At 46.8% G+C, this 14,771-nt stretch overlaps 1 protein-coding gene across 6 annotated transcripts in view; it reads right to left on the bottom strand.

The window, feature by feature from the left end:
• Positions 1-14,771, bottom strand: part of LOC139765482 (uncharacterized) — an 843,718-nt gene that overhangs the window by 461,769 nt on the left and 367,178 nt on the right. The window lies entirely within an intron of this gene.

A 14,771-nucleotide genomic window follows, 5' to 3' on the forward strand; every position in this document is an offset into this window, starting at 1 on the left:
TCCGCTATAGATGGGAAGTACGCATGGCTGGTCAACCATAGCACTCAACCATGTTTTTCTCATTTTTTTTTCAGAACCACCCGTTTTAAGGACCGCAGCCCTGAACCACTGGTTTTAAGAACCACAGGTCTGAACCACGGTTTTGAGAAACACGGCCCCGAACCACAGGTTTTTCATAACCACAGCAATGAACCACGGTTTCACGAACCACGGCAGTGAACCTATGTTTCATCGACCACAGCCCTGAACCATAGGCTTCAGAACTATGACTCTAAACAACGGCCAAGAACCACAGTCCTAAACCGAAGTCTTAAATCAGGCATCACTGGCTCCATACTTTGGCATGAAGAACCAGAGCGACATGACGGTCCACAACACCAGCCAGCGTCTGTCAGTTCTAAAAGACGCTCTGTGGACGGCTTTTACACCGGCTATTCCAAAAGACAGAGAGATGGACTAAAAGACTGCTAGACAGGCACAGAAACACACACTATATGAACACAAGCTGCGTCATATCAGTGATCATATGTTCACGAAGGCTTGTACCGGTTCCATGCCGACGACACACATACACAAAACACAGACATCAGAAGACCCGACCCCTCCTCCTCCACGTAAATCCATCACCACACAAATAATGTAATTCAATCACTGAGGCTAGAACCCCTAGTCCCTGCACCTTCTGTGGACTCTGTATCCTCTTCAGCAACACGGTCTGCCCCAAAAGGATGGGTAGCAGTGCTCAATAAACTCACCGCTCAAGGCAACATTAGAGAAAAAAAAAAATTCACCAAACAGTTCACTCTCGCTGCTCCACATTCCTAACTCAACCCCCCCCTAGGCCTAAAATCGTTCCATTCAAGCCTACCATGCTTCAACTCCAGCTTTAGCTGTTTATTCACCCCACCCCACCCCTCTCTCCAGCTTTACCCGCTACCCCACCAGCCTTAGCTCTTTACCAAACAAATACAACATGACTCACCCCCCTTGCTTCAGCAGTTTACCAAACAAATAAAGAATGGTTCACCGACAATCTGAATGGTCCAAATCGCGCACAGGTTCACTTCCTGCTTCGGCAAATCCTATGAACCCGTGGCGGTTCATCCCACCCTTTTTTTTTTTATTTAAAAAGATTCCCACACACATAAGCCTCCCTAGAGTTCACCTTAGTCTCAATGGTTCCACATCACCGTCCATCCTAGCCCATACGACTGAACGATGATGACGAACCACGGTTCAAATCCAAGCCTCGCTGGTTCCACGGAAGTTCAACAGGGGTCCATCCCCTACCCTCAGTGATTCCATATACCCTAACTAATGTTCATCCCCTCCCCAGACTACGCGGTTCTATACTAACGCCCTACGGATGACCCTAAAGCCTCGCCGGTTCAACACGAACGCCTCCACTGTGTCTCGGGGAGGTTCACAAGGCGCGACGACAAAGACCTTCTCCCTCCCAAAGAACTGTATTTTCCTATCGATCTCATGAAGCCATAAACAGCGGGCAATTTGGTTCACACACACACACACACACACACACACACACGCAGGCTTCCCATCTTCACCACCTGTTGCCATGTAACACCACCAGTCTTGACCAATCAGGGTTCTACGACCGTGTTGCCACAGATTTCATTGGCTAGATCCAAGCAACCGCGACCAATCAAGGATCCGACGAGAACCTCTGTCTCTCCTGGATTGGCTAATCTTGATTCCATGAATCAGGACATGGGAACCATGGCTTCCCATGACCTGACCGACACACCTAACTTTTAGGACAATGATAGTCACGTGCGATCCTAGTGTGACTGACCGGGTTCGACCCCTCTGCTGTGGCCAATCAGGAAACGTCGTGACTCAGGGTCCAAACCTTCCAATTACCCTAAACATGACTGAGGTACGCAAACATTCGTTTCCGAAGGAAAAGCTGGGGGCGAAGAAGGAGGGCTGAAAGGGTGGAGTACGTGCGATTGAGAGAGAGAGAGAGAGAGAGAGAGAGAGAGAGAGAGAGAGAGAGAGAGAGAGAGAGAGAGAGAGAGAGAGAGAGAGAGAGAGAGAGGATAAAAGAAAACGCGACAATCATAGCGAACGAGGAGAGACAGAGTTGGGAGGAGGAGGAGGAGGAGGACGAGAAGCAATGCCTCCAACGGCAATAACAACAAAAGGAGTGGAGGAGGTGCTACTACTCCAAGATGGAGAAGGTCGGGGGAGAGAAGGAACGCTTGTCCCTCCAGGGCGGATCAGGCCAGGGCCGATATCATCCACGCGAGGGAAATCTGCCTTCACGTTGGAGGTGATGGAGAACAAAAAAATCATTCTAAAGACGATGGAGGTGAAGGATATTACGCAATTATTCTAAAGACGATGGAGGTGAAGGATATTACGCAATCTCAATAGGTGGAGGAACTGGAGGTAAAAGAACTCCAGAAGGGACGAGAGGAAAGGCGATGGAGGTGGGGGAGGCGAAGAACACCGCCTCCAGAGCGGAGATCAGAAACACCATCTATGATATAAGGGAGGTGTACACTGCCCCCCTTATCGAGGACCGCTTAAGGAATGAAGTCCTAGTCAGCGTTTCACAGCCAGACTACCTTGAGTCTTGTCCCATACATTCGCTTAATTACCCAGCATCCTTATCATCACCATGTGTTCTATAACAACAGTGCAACAACCTCATCACACATACCACTCTCACTGCTGCTGGTATACTAAACATAAATACAATATTTCCCTTCAACAAAAAAAAAAACTAAATACTAATATCATATCTCCCTTTAACATGGATACTAAAGATGTATATATAAAATGTCCCTTTAATAGGAATACTAAATATAAATATAGTTTTTCCCGTCACCAAGAATACTGTAGATAAATACAATATTTCCCTTTAACAAGAATACTAAATACAATATTTTCCTTTAACAAAGACCTGTCAAAAGATGATCCCTCACGAGGGAAAAAATCTATACATCAGAGAGAGTGTTTCCAGGACTTGGGGTAATGAGAAACTAACAATGGCTAATTAGAAAAAAAAAATCCAATTTAGCGGAATAACCCGGTCTGATACGAGCCTTCAACTGGTGAGCGATTTGTCGGAGAGAAAAATAATCAACCTATCTATCTATTTCTATCTTGTATGTCTCCTGATGGTGTGATTATTACACGAAAGTGCACTTGGGAACTTATCGTGTTTCATTTTCCCCATGGACTCATAGGATTATATATATATATATATATATATATATATATATATATATATATATATATATATATATATATATATATATATATATATATATATCTTTCTTTCTTTCTTTCATACTATTCGCCATTTCCCGCATTAGCGAGGTAGCGTTAAGAACAGAGGACTGGGCCTTTTAGGGAATATCCTCACCAGGCCCCCTTCTCTGTTCCTTCTTTTGGAAAATAAAAAAGAAAAAAAAATTGAGAGGGGAGGATTTCCAGCCCCCCGCTCCCTTCCCTTTTAGTCGCCTTCTACGACACGCAGGGAATACGTGGGAAGTATTCTTTCTCCCCTATCCCCAGGGATAATATATATATATATATATATATATATATATATATATATATATATATATATATATATATATATATATATATATAAACGTACGAACACCTTAAGTTGGTTTCGTAGGTTTTCTACCCACACAGTTTATCCTGGGACCTCCCCTTACCTTACGATGCTTTCGGTGTCCTCTCGCTCCCTCTCATTCTATCAGCTTATTTGGGGTCCCGCAGCCCGTAGCCCTAAAAAGTAACCACCTCATCCAGGCAATTCTGGTGCACTTTGTAGACGCCTGTCCAAGCGCTTTTTAAGGCCTCCAGTAAACAGTGTATAGTTCCTACTGCCTATGTAATTAAAAGCTGCTGAAACAAAACGGGACAACATCCTTACCCATTGTCAGGTAAAGAGGTTCACTGGGTGCCATAACTGATGGTACTAACTGGTACCATTCACCTCACATGCCCTAACGGATGGTACTCACTGGTACCATTAGTCTCACATGCCCTAACTGATGGTATTCACTGGTACCATTCACCTCACACGACCTAACTGATGGTACTCACTGGTACCATTCACCTCACACGACCTAACTGATGGTACTAATTAGTACCATTAGTCTCACAGGGGATCCGAGATAGTCAATACTAACTAAACAACCATTCAACTACCCAACCGAGTGGTTACCACACCAAACCGACCGGCTAAACGGACTGACAGCAGCCCAACCACCCGTTTCTTGACTCAGTCATGTGTTCCGACAGTCACGTCATTCCCACGTCAGACCCAGGGGCTACCCGCTGTGCACAACGGTCAATACTAAACTACTCGGCCCACTGACCACTTTCTGCGCCAGTCTCGAACGTGAATAACTTCTCTCCTCGCTAACCTGTACCTCCTCACATTATAATACTCCACCAGTCACTGCAATTTTATTCCCAACTTAATGGTCTCTTTTTTTAGTAACCGCTCTTACTACCAATTCTCTCCTCACCGACCCTTCATTAAGCAAATTTACCTCATTTTCTCCTTACAAACTACTTTCCGCGTTGAAGACCCTCCTCGTACAGGCCTTACGTCTATAAGTTTATCAAGGGTTTTAATACCTCTCTGGCTTCCTTATAATGACCTCGGTGTCCTGGTAAATTACCTTTCAGTTCAATGTTTACCTCATGTCTTGCAATTTCGAATATATTTCACATATTCTTTTTATCTTCATCTGTTACCTTAATTCGTCATTCTAATCCCAAGATTCCGTGTGCGTTGAATTTAATTTACTTTCATTTCCAACACCTTATGTTCCAGTAATTCTGAGCAGTATTCGATTTTCCACTTCACCTTCTCCCTTTCCTTCTGCACGCCAAATCCACCATCTGTCTCTCACATCACGTCTCCTCCACCAAGCTACCATCTACTTTCCATCGGAATATAATTTCAGTTTAACTCCCTTTTTTTTTTTTTCCAAATCATCTACCCTTCCGTCGCCTCTAACATACACCCACCAGGGAGAGGACACCTATCACTCTCATGTCTCATTTGAGTCCATCAGTGTAAAGTACTTTTTGTAATCACTTATATATATATTCCCTCCCTCCACCCAGCCTAACCATATCTTTCTTGAATAATTTCGTCGTGGGCGCAATGTGGCCACATATATAGCCACCCGTTCCTGCGTCCATGGGATGGCTTACAAATTTCTGTCGTTGAACGCATTCTGTCGTTGTTCAAGATATATTTGCCCCTAGATGATTTCCGTGAGGGATGACTACATTGTAGATATGTCGTAAGTGATTTGGAGACGTAGGTGCGTTGCCTGAAGACGACCTGGTGGGAAAGGTCAATATTTTCACATGCACTTGTGGGTGCAAATGTTGACCATTAACATAGTCATCATCACGGAGCACCCCACGATTCCAGTTCCTAAATGTAAATCTACAATGAAGGTTCCTTAATGTCCACTGGATATATTAAACAAAGACGACAAAAGACAATTCTAAAATCCCTAGTCATACACTTCCCTGTACGTCACCCAGTGAATCTTCTCCCACCACCACCAGACTTCACTGAGCTTCGGTAATGAAGACCTCGCGATGACATCAACCGAGTGCTACCACGCCTTCCGGGCGTGTGACACCATGACATCAACCGGGTGCTACCACACCTTCCGGGCGTGTGACACCATGACATCAACCGGGTGCTACCACGCCTTCCGGGCGTGTGACACCATGACATCAACCGGGTGCTACCACACCTTCCGGGCGTGTGACACCATGACATCAACCGGGTGCTACCACGCCTTCCGGGCGTGTGACACCATGACATCAACCGGGTGCTACCACACCTTCCGGGCGTGTGACACCATGACATCAACCGGGTGCTACCACGCCTTCCGGGCGTGTGACACCAACAGCGTAACATGAAGACCTCCCGTTGACATCAATAGGGTACTACTCCTACGTACTACGGGCGAGACATCAAGATAACAGGGTAAAGTGGGGTCATCATCATCATCCCTTCCCTTTACAAAACCCCCTTAGCCAATTACCCTTTGAATTATCCCCCCACCACACCCTACCCCTTTGTGTTACAAGTTCCCCCTATCACACTTATGACCCTTTGAAAGACTTTTGTGATTCCCTTCACCTTCCGGAGTGCAGATCGTGTTACACACACACACACACACACACACACACTGATCTGGTAACCCCAAACACAGGCAGGGTGGTACACAGATACCATTGTGATCCACACACTCAGACACAGTGAGTGATCCACTCTGTTAGCGATCTACGCGCTGATACAGGGATTCACTTCAACGCTGCAGTGAACCACACGGTTGTAAAGTAATCCAAACACACTGCTACAGTGATCCACATACAGCGATACAGCGATTCACACACGGGTACAGTGATTCACACATTGATGCAGTGATCCACACACACTGCTAGTGATCTTCGCATACCTACAGTGAACCACAGTGGCTGTGATCCACACTGATATAGCGATCCACCGACTCTTAAACAGTGATCCACACGGATACAAACGTGCACACTCAAACAGTGATCCACGCGCTGATATACGATGATCCACGCACTCTGACGCACGCTGATCCACACGTCCTGATACGCCGTGATCCATACACCGCAGTTTAATACGGCGCTTGGCACATTCCACGACAAACAAAGAGCTGGGAGGTGATACAATCCCATTCATACATATTACCTCGCTATGTATCACTGGGACTACATTAATGCCCACACGATATACATTGGTCGTTATATACATAATACCCAACGACCATGAAAAAAAAAAATATATATATATATATATATTCATACGGGATTAGTTGGCACAATAATATGTATCATGTGGAATGTATTCTAGCAAATCCCCACGGCAGCAGGGCTCTCTCTCTCTCTCTCTCTCTCTCTCTCTCTCTCTCTCTCTCTCTCTCTCTCTCTCTCTCTCTCCTCCCTGTGTGTTTTTTTTTTTAAAAAATCGACAATATATTTTTTTCATTACGGGAGAACTTATCGTTACATCCCGTTATAGATTACAGTTTGAGGTTTGTGCTAAAAAAGGAAAAAAAAAAAAAAAATATGCGTTTAATCCTGAAAGGTCTTTCGTTTTACCGGTACATTTCAGCACCGGGTATTCGGAACTTCGGGAAAGAACTCTGTATTAGTCTGTGGGACACCGATGTACAGAACAAACTTACAGAAACGCATCTGAAGGACACATTCCCCGACATTCACAGACGATAAAAAGACAGACCAAACCTGACCGACCCTGCGTAACATATAGACACTAGAGACATAAAACACCGACTGACTCTCTAGCACAGACACTCTGACAAGACACACCCGAGGGAGCCTCCTAACAGCACAGGCAGACGGGGTTCCCACACATGCAGAGACCAACGTCCTAGACCCCATGCAGACACAAAGGACACATACACATACGGAACACTCCCTCCTTCCCTTACAGACAGATACACACAGACGAAGGCACACAATCACACACACAGACACACTTAAAGACACACACACACACACACACACACACACACACACACACACTTAAAGAAACACACACACACACACACACACCCACCCACACCACACACACACACTTTTAGACACACAGAAACAGACACACACACACAGACACAAACGCACACACACACACTAAGTAATAAAGGCAACATTCCCTGGGGGTGGGGGCTCCGTCAGCACTGGCGTCACCCTCCTGGAGCCTCTAACAGCTACACAGGATCCTTATCAAATTAAGGTCGTCACCAACCCTAACTACGGGCCTCCAGTATTTCTCCAACATATTTCGTCAAGCCACGCTCGCAAGAAAACTGCCACCTTTTGATGAATAAAAAGAAAAAACATACACACACACACACACACACACACACACACACACACACACACACACACACATATATATATATATATATATATATATATATATATATATATATATATATATATATATATATATATATATATATATATGTGCTTCAAATGTATTTGCGGAATTTACATAATGAAACGAGGGGGGAGGGGGATATGACGGGTACTCGAATTCCTTGTTTCACAATTCGTGAATAATTCTTTCTGTTTCAGATCTCGACTCAAAATGGCAATTCATGATGGATATTTTTCCTTTCCTTCAAGTGTATTTTTGAAGAGCTAATCCGACAACACAGGAGAGTGAGGGTGGCGCTTTCAGCAGATGGTGGCATTTCGATGGAGGACCCAGGACGTTCGGCCCACTGCTTCCCAAGTAGGAAGAGTGAGCGGCCGCCAGATTCACGCAAGAGTCGACTTAATTAGTGCACCAAAGAGCGTCTGATGAACAAGCACGGGTGGGGGTGTATGTCCTCCCCCGTCAACCAGCAACAGGCGGCTGCATGGCAACAAAGGTATACCATGCCTACCTTACCGTCCTGGTGAAGTACAGGTACGCAAGATCCATTTGACATTATCATTTGACAAAGTATAGAAATAGGTTATTGTGACACAGGAGCAGCAGGGATTCGTGTATAAGCTTATCCAACCGCCTCTCAACGTGTAGGTCGACCCTAGTTTTTGAGGGATGCCCCCTCATGTACCTAGCAGAAGTGAGAAGAAATGCATCGAACAGTTTCAAAACTATGTCAAATTACACACACACACACACACATACACACACACGCGACTGTAATGCTCCCTCCCCGTCCTGGACAAACAGGTAATTACACACACCCACAAACAAAGAGACATTCTATCTCTTTCTGCTAGGGAGGTAAGCGGCCACCGACCAGGTGCATCCCGCCTGGGTATCAGTAGGTCTAGTAACGTCTGTGGAGTGAGCCAACACTTCAGTGCCTGTCAAGTGTCACTCTTCTGGCCCAGGTTGATGGCACTCACGGTCCACAAACATACAACCCCCTCTATCCCACGCATACCACTCGACTCGCACGACCGAGTCCTTCGTATCCTTAGATTTCCCTGCGGCGAATATTACGCGCCAACCCTGTATCACATCAGAATCTCGTCGGAAGTGCTCTTAAGTCAGTCCTCTCTCTCTCTCTCTCTCTCTCTCTCTCTCTCTCTCTCTCTCTCTCTCTCTCTCTCTCTCTCTCTCTCTCTCTCTCTAACTCCCGAGGAAATATGTGATGCCAGCATGTGTGTGTTCATGGGTTGGTGTGCATGTGTGAGTTGGTGCTAGCTTCTACTGAGGTTCCAACAGGCGTCACGTACAACCATCAGATGGCGACGGGGAGAGGTCAGGTCCCCATCAGCCATGATCACGCGACGGTGACATGCATGATGGGTGTAGATTTAGACCCCCATCAGCTCTCCTCACCGCATCACCCATGACCAAGAGACAGTGTGGAGCGCAGTGGGCCTTATCACCTATGACCATCCCCATCGTGACTGATCTCCCCCCCCCCTAACCTCCTTCCCCATAACACTTCTCCATTATCCCCCTCAATCCCTATCCTTGCCCTCCCCACCATCATTACCTTACTCCTTCCCTTTCACCCTCCTCCTTCGACCTTCTCCCTTATCGCTTCCCCTTATCCTTATCCTCCTTGTCACCCACCTTACAATCCTATAAGGGGAGGGAGGCCGTCTGACTGTCACTCTCTCACCCACGGAAGCCCCGCCAAGACTTGACTCGACAACCTCTCCATATCAGAACTATGAACTCACATGTACTCCCGGAGTACACTCAAGTACTTACAACCCCACTCCTGTACTTCTTACTTCACCGAAGTATACAAAGACTGTACCCTTAAGTACATACACATGTGTAGTACACATACAGTGCTCATAGATACATACTCTACACCCTAGGGGGGGAAACACACATTCCATACCTATAGTAAGGACGGGACCATAACGCCAACCTCTCCCTGACCTTTAAACTTTAACCACTTGCGTCCCACTCCAATCTTTAAAGCGCCGCTAAGAGTGCTATTTCCAGTACTACCACTTACAACCACGTTCTATTTCCAGTGCACCCACCTACGACTACGTTACTATTTCCAGTACACCCTTCTACATCAACGTTACTATTTCCAGTACACACACCTACACTTTACGTTACAATTTTCAGTAAGACTCGCCACCCACAACCACGTAGATACTGTTTCCACAACAACCACGTAGAGATCCTATTTCTACTACAACCGCCCACAAGCCTATATCCAAGTACATATGCTATTTCCAGTGCAAACAGCCACCTACAACCAAGTAGATATACCATTTCCATTAGAACCAGTTACCAGCGTACAACCACGTTGATATGCTACTTCTAGTACAACCAGCCATCTACAACCACGTAGACTTCCAGTATAACCAGACACCTACGGCCCACGTCTCTCACAACAGGTAGAGTCCTCCCTGGCCGTGGCAGTTACACGACAAATGACTAGCGAAGTGTGGTCAAGCGTGACGGTCCTCGCCTGCAGCACATTCCCACACTGTAATTATCCTGCCTGATGCAGAGACTGGCACTCAGCTCTACTCACAAGTGCATGACACACACACACACACACACACACACACACACACACACACACACACACACAAAGGCGTCATGCGACATGCCTGCAAATGTACCTGACATCTTTTAGATATAAAATAGTAATAAAAACACGAATGAACAATTCATTAGCATTGAGAATGAGAGGGGGGGTATCATGACATGTACTATACCCGACACGAACACGTTCATAATCCACCGATACGATACAGTATGTCTGTCTGTTGACCGATCTTTATCCACGGGAGAGTGTGTATATACACCACAGTCATCGGGGACACTTCCCAGGGGTAAAGCACACTGCAGGGCTCACTGCCCGTGCCATGGGAGGCGCCGCCACCGCCTCCGCCGCCCCTATGGTAACGGCCAACACACACACACACATACACACGCGCATTGGTCCTCATAATTCCACGTGTAACAACCTCCGTAATGAAGTAAGAAGTGTTTGCAGAGGAGGTGGAGGAGAGGCAGCGCGCACACCTCCTGCCCCGACCACGGCACAAACCATACTGGCCACAACTGTGCATTTCCAGGCGGACCTCGCGCCAGCACGCGGGCGCGGAGGGCCACCACCAGGCACATGGCTGGCACCCTGACGCCAACCACACACACACACACACACACACACACCACCTGCTTCCCTACCCACTACGGCCTCCCGTCTTCTGCACAGAGGCCCGATCTTCAACCAGTCAGCAGCTCCCTCTGCCTCTCTGAACTACTACATCCAAAGGAGGACGTCACCCCGCCGTGTGAGGCTTTGGTTCCATGGGGTCCCGGTGTACTCACTGACTTCACACATTCTGACGAGATGTCACATACTGGCGCCGAATGACATCACTGTCCAGGCAAGCACCGCCGATGAGCGAGAAGCAAAACACTCTACCCGAGCGACCTAACACCGAGGAGAACGTCACTGTGTGATATCTTATTCCTTAATGGTCCCGTTGTACTCACTGACTTCGGTGAGATAACTACTGCCGCCACCTTTCCGGGTCCCCAGCGCCAACAATTAACCGGCGGGGAAGTGCGAATCATCGCTCCTCTATCGCCGTGTTTACCTTCTATCATCCAACGCCCCGCCCTTCGGGGTTGCTGAGGCAATCCCAACCTGCACCACAACGTTCTGGCGGCCAGGGTCACCCAGGCAATACGGTGTAGGGAAGGCCCAGTGTTTTCAAGAATATCCTTCATCACTGCGTTAACTCCGACACGAATACAAATTCTCAATTTTAACGGAACATCTTCCTGGCTGCTCGGTGCAGACTCTGACAACGGGGACTGGGGACCTATTCAAACATTTTCCATTTAGTTTTACTACAGGACACACACACACACACACACACACACACATACACACACCACACGAACGCTATTATCACTACTACTATTACCACTATTCCCAACGCACACACGCTATTACTGCCACTAATGCTACTCTCCAGGAAAATACACATGAAGGTACACCCACACACAAAACTACACCACACAACCAGAGCTTCGAGACACACCCAAGACTACAACACAACACACCCTGGAGGGTACAAGTAGCCAGGAAACAAGGTGTCGCACTAAAGGGCCGTAATGTCGTACTCAAGGATCGTAACGTCGTACTAAGGGGACGACATCCGACGTCGTAACAGAGGGACGTAATGTCGTACTGAGGGACCGTAAGTCGTAGTCAAAGACCGTATCCTCACGCTCGAGGGGCTACGCGAGGATAACACCAGCTGAGCGACAACAGAGATGCAGAGGATAATCTTACAACACGGAGTTGTCAGACGAAAAATATGTGTGTTCTCCAGTAATGTAACGCTGGCAGGCAGTGAGGCGAACTGCACGAGGAGGAGGAGGAGGAGGAGGAGGAGGAGGCTATTATGACCCAACACCCCCAGTTGTGTTTACATCCTCCTCATATGGTTGAACCCCCCTTCCTCTAATCCTTGCTGCCATGGCCACCACCGCCACTCCTCCTCCCCCTATCATTGCTATTTTCTCCACCATCACTGCAACCTCCACTACCACTATCTCTCCCGCACCGTTGCTACTTCCTCTACCAATGCTACCTTCCCTAGCTACCTTCCCCAACAATGGAATCTGGAAATCCCTCACCAATACTACTTCCCTAACCTCTCCATCTCCCCCGGACCTCTGCATCATCTTCCTTCTCCTCCTCAGTCCCCCACCAACCTCTACCAAACGATACAGTGCCACCCATCGCTCGCTGCCCCAACAGCAGCAGCAGAAGCAGAAGCTGGCGTCACAGAAACACCGCCGCCTACCATCACCACCCACAATATGACCTCCGCCTCAGCTGTTAAACACAACACTTAAATCCGGGTTGCTGAGCAGCACCACTCTCGGAGCAGAGAGGTTCGCCAACCGAATGCTTCAACGCTCCTCGTAATTTCCTTGCGGATACAAAAAGAACAAAGGACAACTGTAAAAAAAGAAACGAACGGGCCATTGGGTCCTTTCGAGGCTGTCTTTAATAGCAGCAAAGACAGATCAGAAACGGTGAGCTCAGAGCGGAGTGGGTGGAAAGTAAACAGATGAATAAGGCGAAATACCTGCGCATTTCTGTGAACTACGGAGGGAGCGTAGCACCGTCAGTGGAAGGCTTGAGGACAAGGTGCTCGTCTGGGTCATTTTTTTTTCTTCTTCTTCCAGGTTATTCGCTAAACGTCGACGCAACTGCCAAGCGACGTTAAGTGACTACATTCACAACGTCAAACTGCGATCTCGGTGAAGAGCTGTCGATACCATGTGGCTTCATCCTTAACATATGGTAAGTAGATCATCCTCTATTCAGTAAGGCAAATGAACCCTTATGAAACAGTAATCATCATTGCTAACAATATCTCTTATGAATCTTGGTATTGAGGACTTACCATAAAATTATCGATATCTGTTCTGCCTATACCCAGTAAGTAGATACTCTAACCACATTGTCATCAATAATGAATGAAATTATCATATATCACGACCCAGAAACGTTGTATAAGATGATACCTCTCTCCTTGAGTGACTGTAGGAGCACCACCACCTTCCTCCTACATCAACCGAATGCCTGTAGGGAGCACCACCTCTCTATCTCTCTCTCCTACATCAACGAACTGACTACAGGAGGCATCACCTTCCTCCTAAATTAATCGAGTAGCTGCATGAGACACAACCTCTCTCCTACATCAACGAAGTGACTGCTGGAACGAAGGTAACATGTGTCTTGCCGACATCCAGTGAAGACGTCCTCACTGACACGCGTCATGCACGTCAGGTACTGTGTTCAAACGCCTTTAATGTCCAATGGGGACAATCTTTCCTGAAGCTGTGGGTAAGTCTTTAATGTCCAACGGGACAGTCTTGCCTAAACGTGTGGGTAAGTCTTTCATACCGGAGGGAAAAGTCTTACTGTAGTCTTATCTAAAAGTGTGGGTATGACTTTGTATGTTATCTTAACCATCCACATACATCAGGAATATCTTGAGCATCTCAGTATACCAGGAATATCTTAACTATCCAAATATCCATACGATATCTTGACCAGCCAACTGCAGAAAGTATGTCTCAACTATCTAGGAACTGACGAACTATCTTTAACCACCGTAGGACACCACTATCTTAAAACATTCAAATACAGTACGTCCATCTTAACCACCCTAGTACCCACGGACTATCTTAAACACCCATGGTACCCAAGGACCATCTTAACCATCCTAATATCCACACGGAGTTTCTCAACCACCCTAGTACCCACGGACAATCTTAGCCATCCAAGTACCCCCCAGACCATCCAAGCCATCCAGGTGGCGGAAGGCAATCTCAATCGTCTAATAGAAGACTGTCCTTATCTCGGGGAGGCAGCAAGCACCTTCCCGTCGTCACACTGCAGGAGAAATATATCAAAGGTATGCAAATCAGATTCTTAAACCCATTTTTCCTGCAGCTCAAGTCCGTCCGCCTTGATCTCCTTACCCAGAATTCACCATGTAAACATCCACATGCATTAGGGAGAATTTCCATTTCCAGGTTTACGTGAGGCGACCGCTTCCAGAGGGCATGTGAGGGGGGAGGAGTAACCGAAACACGGAATCGTGAGGCCATCGTGTGATGAGCAGTTAGGAATTAAAGTTAGAATTATCATTACTGCTACGACTGATGGTACTATTATTACTATTATCATAATTTCATACTTGATACT

Source organism: Panulirus ornatus, chromosome 55 (genome assembly GCF_036320965.1).
Source record: "Panulirus ornatus isolate Po-2019 chromosome 55, ASM3632096v1, whole genome shotgun sequence".
Taxonomy (NCBI): Eukaryota; Metazoa; Arthropoda; class Malacostraca; order Decapoda; family Palinuridae; genus Panulirus; species Panulirus ornatus.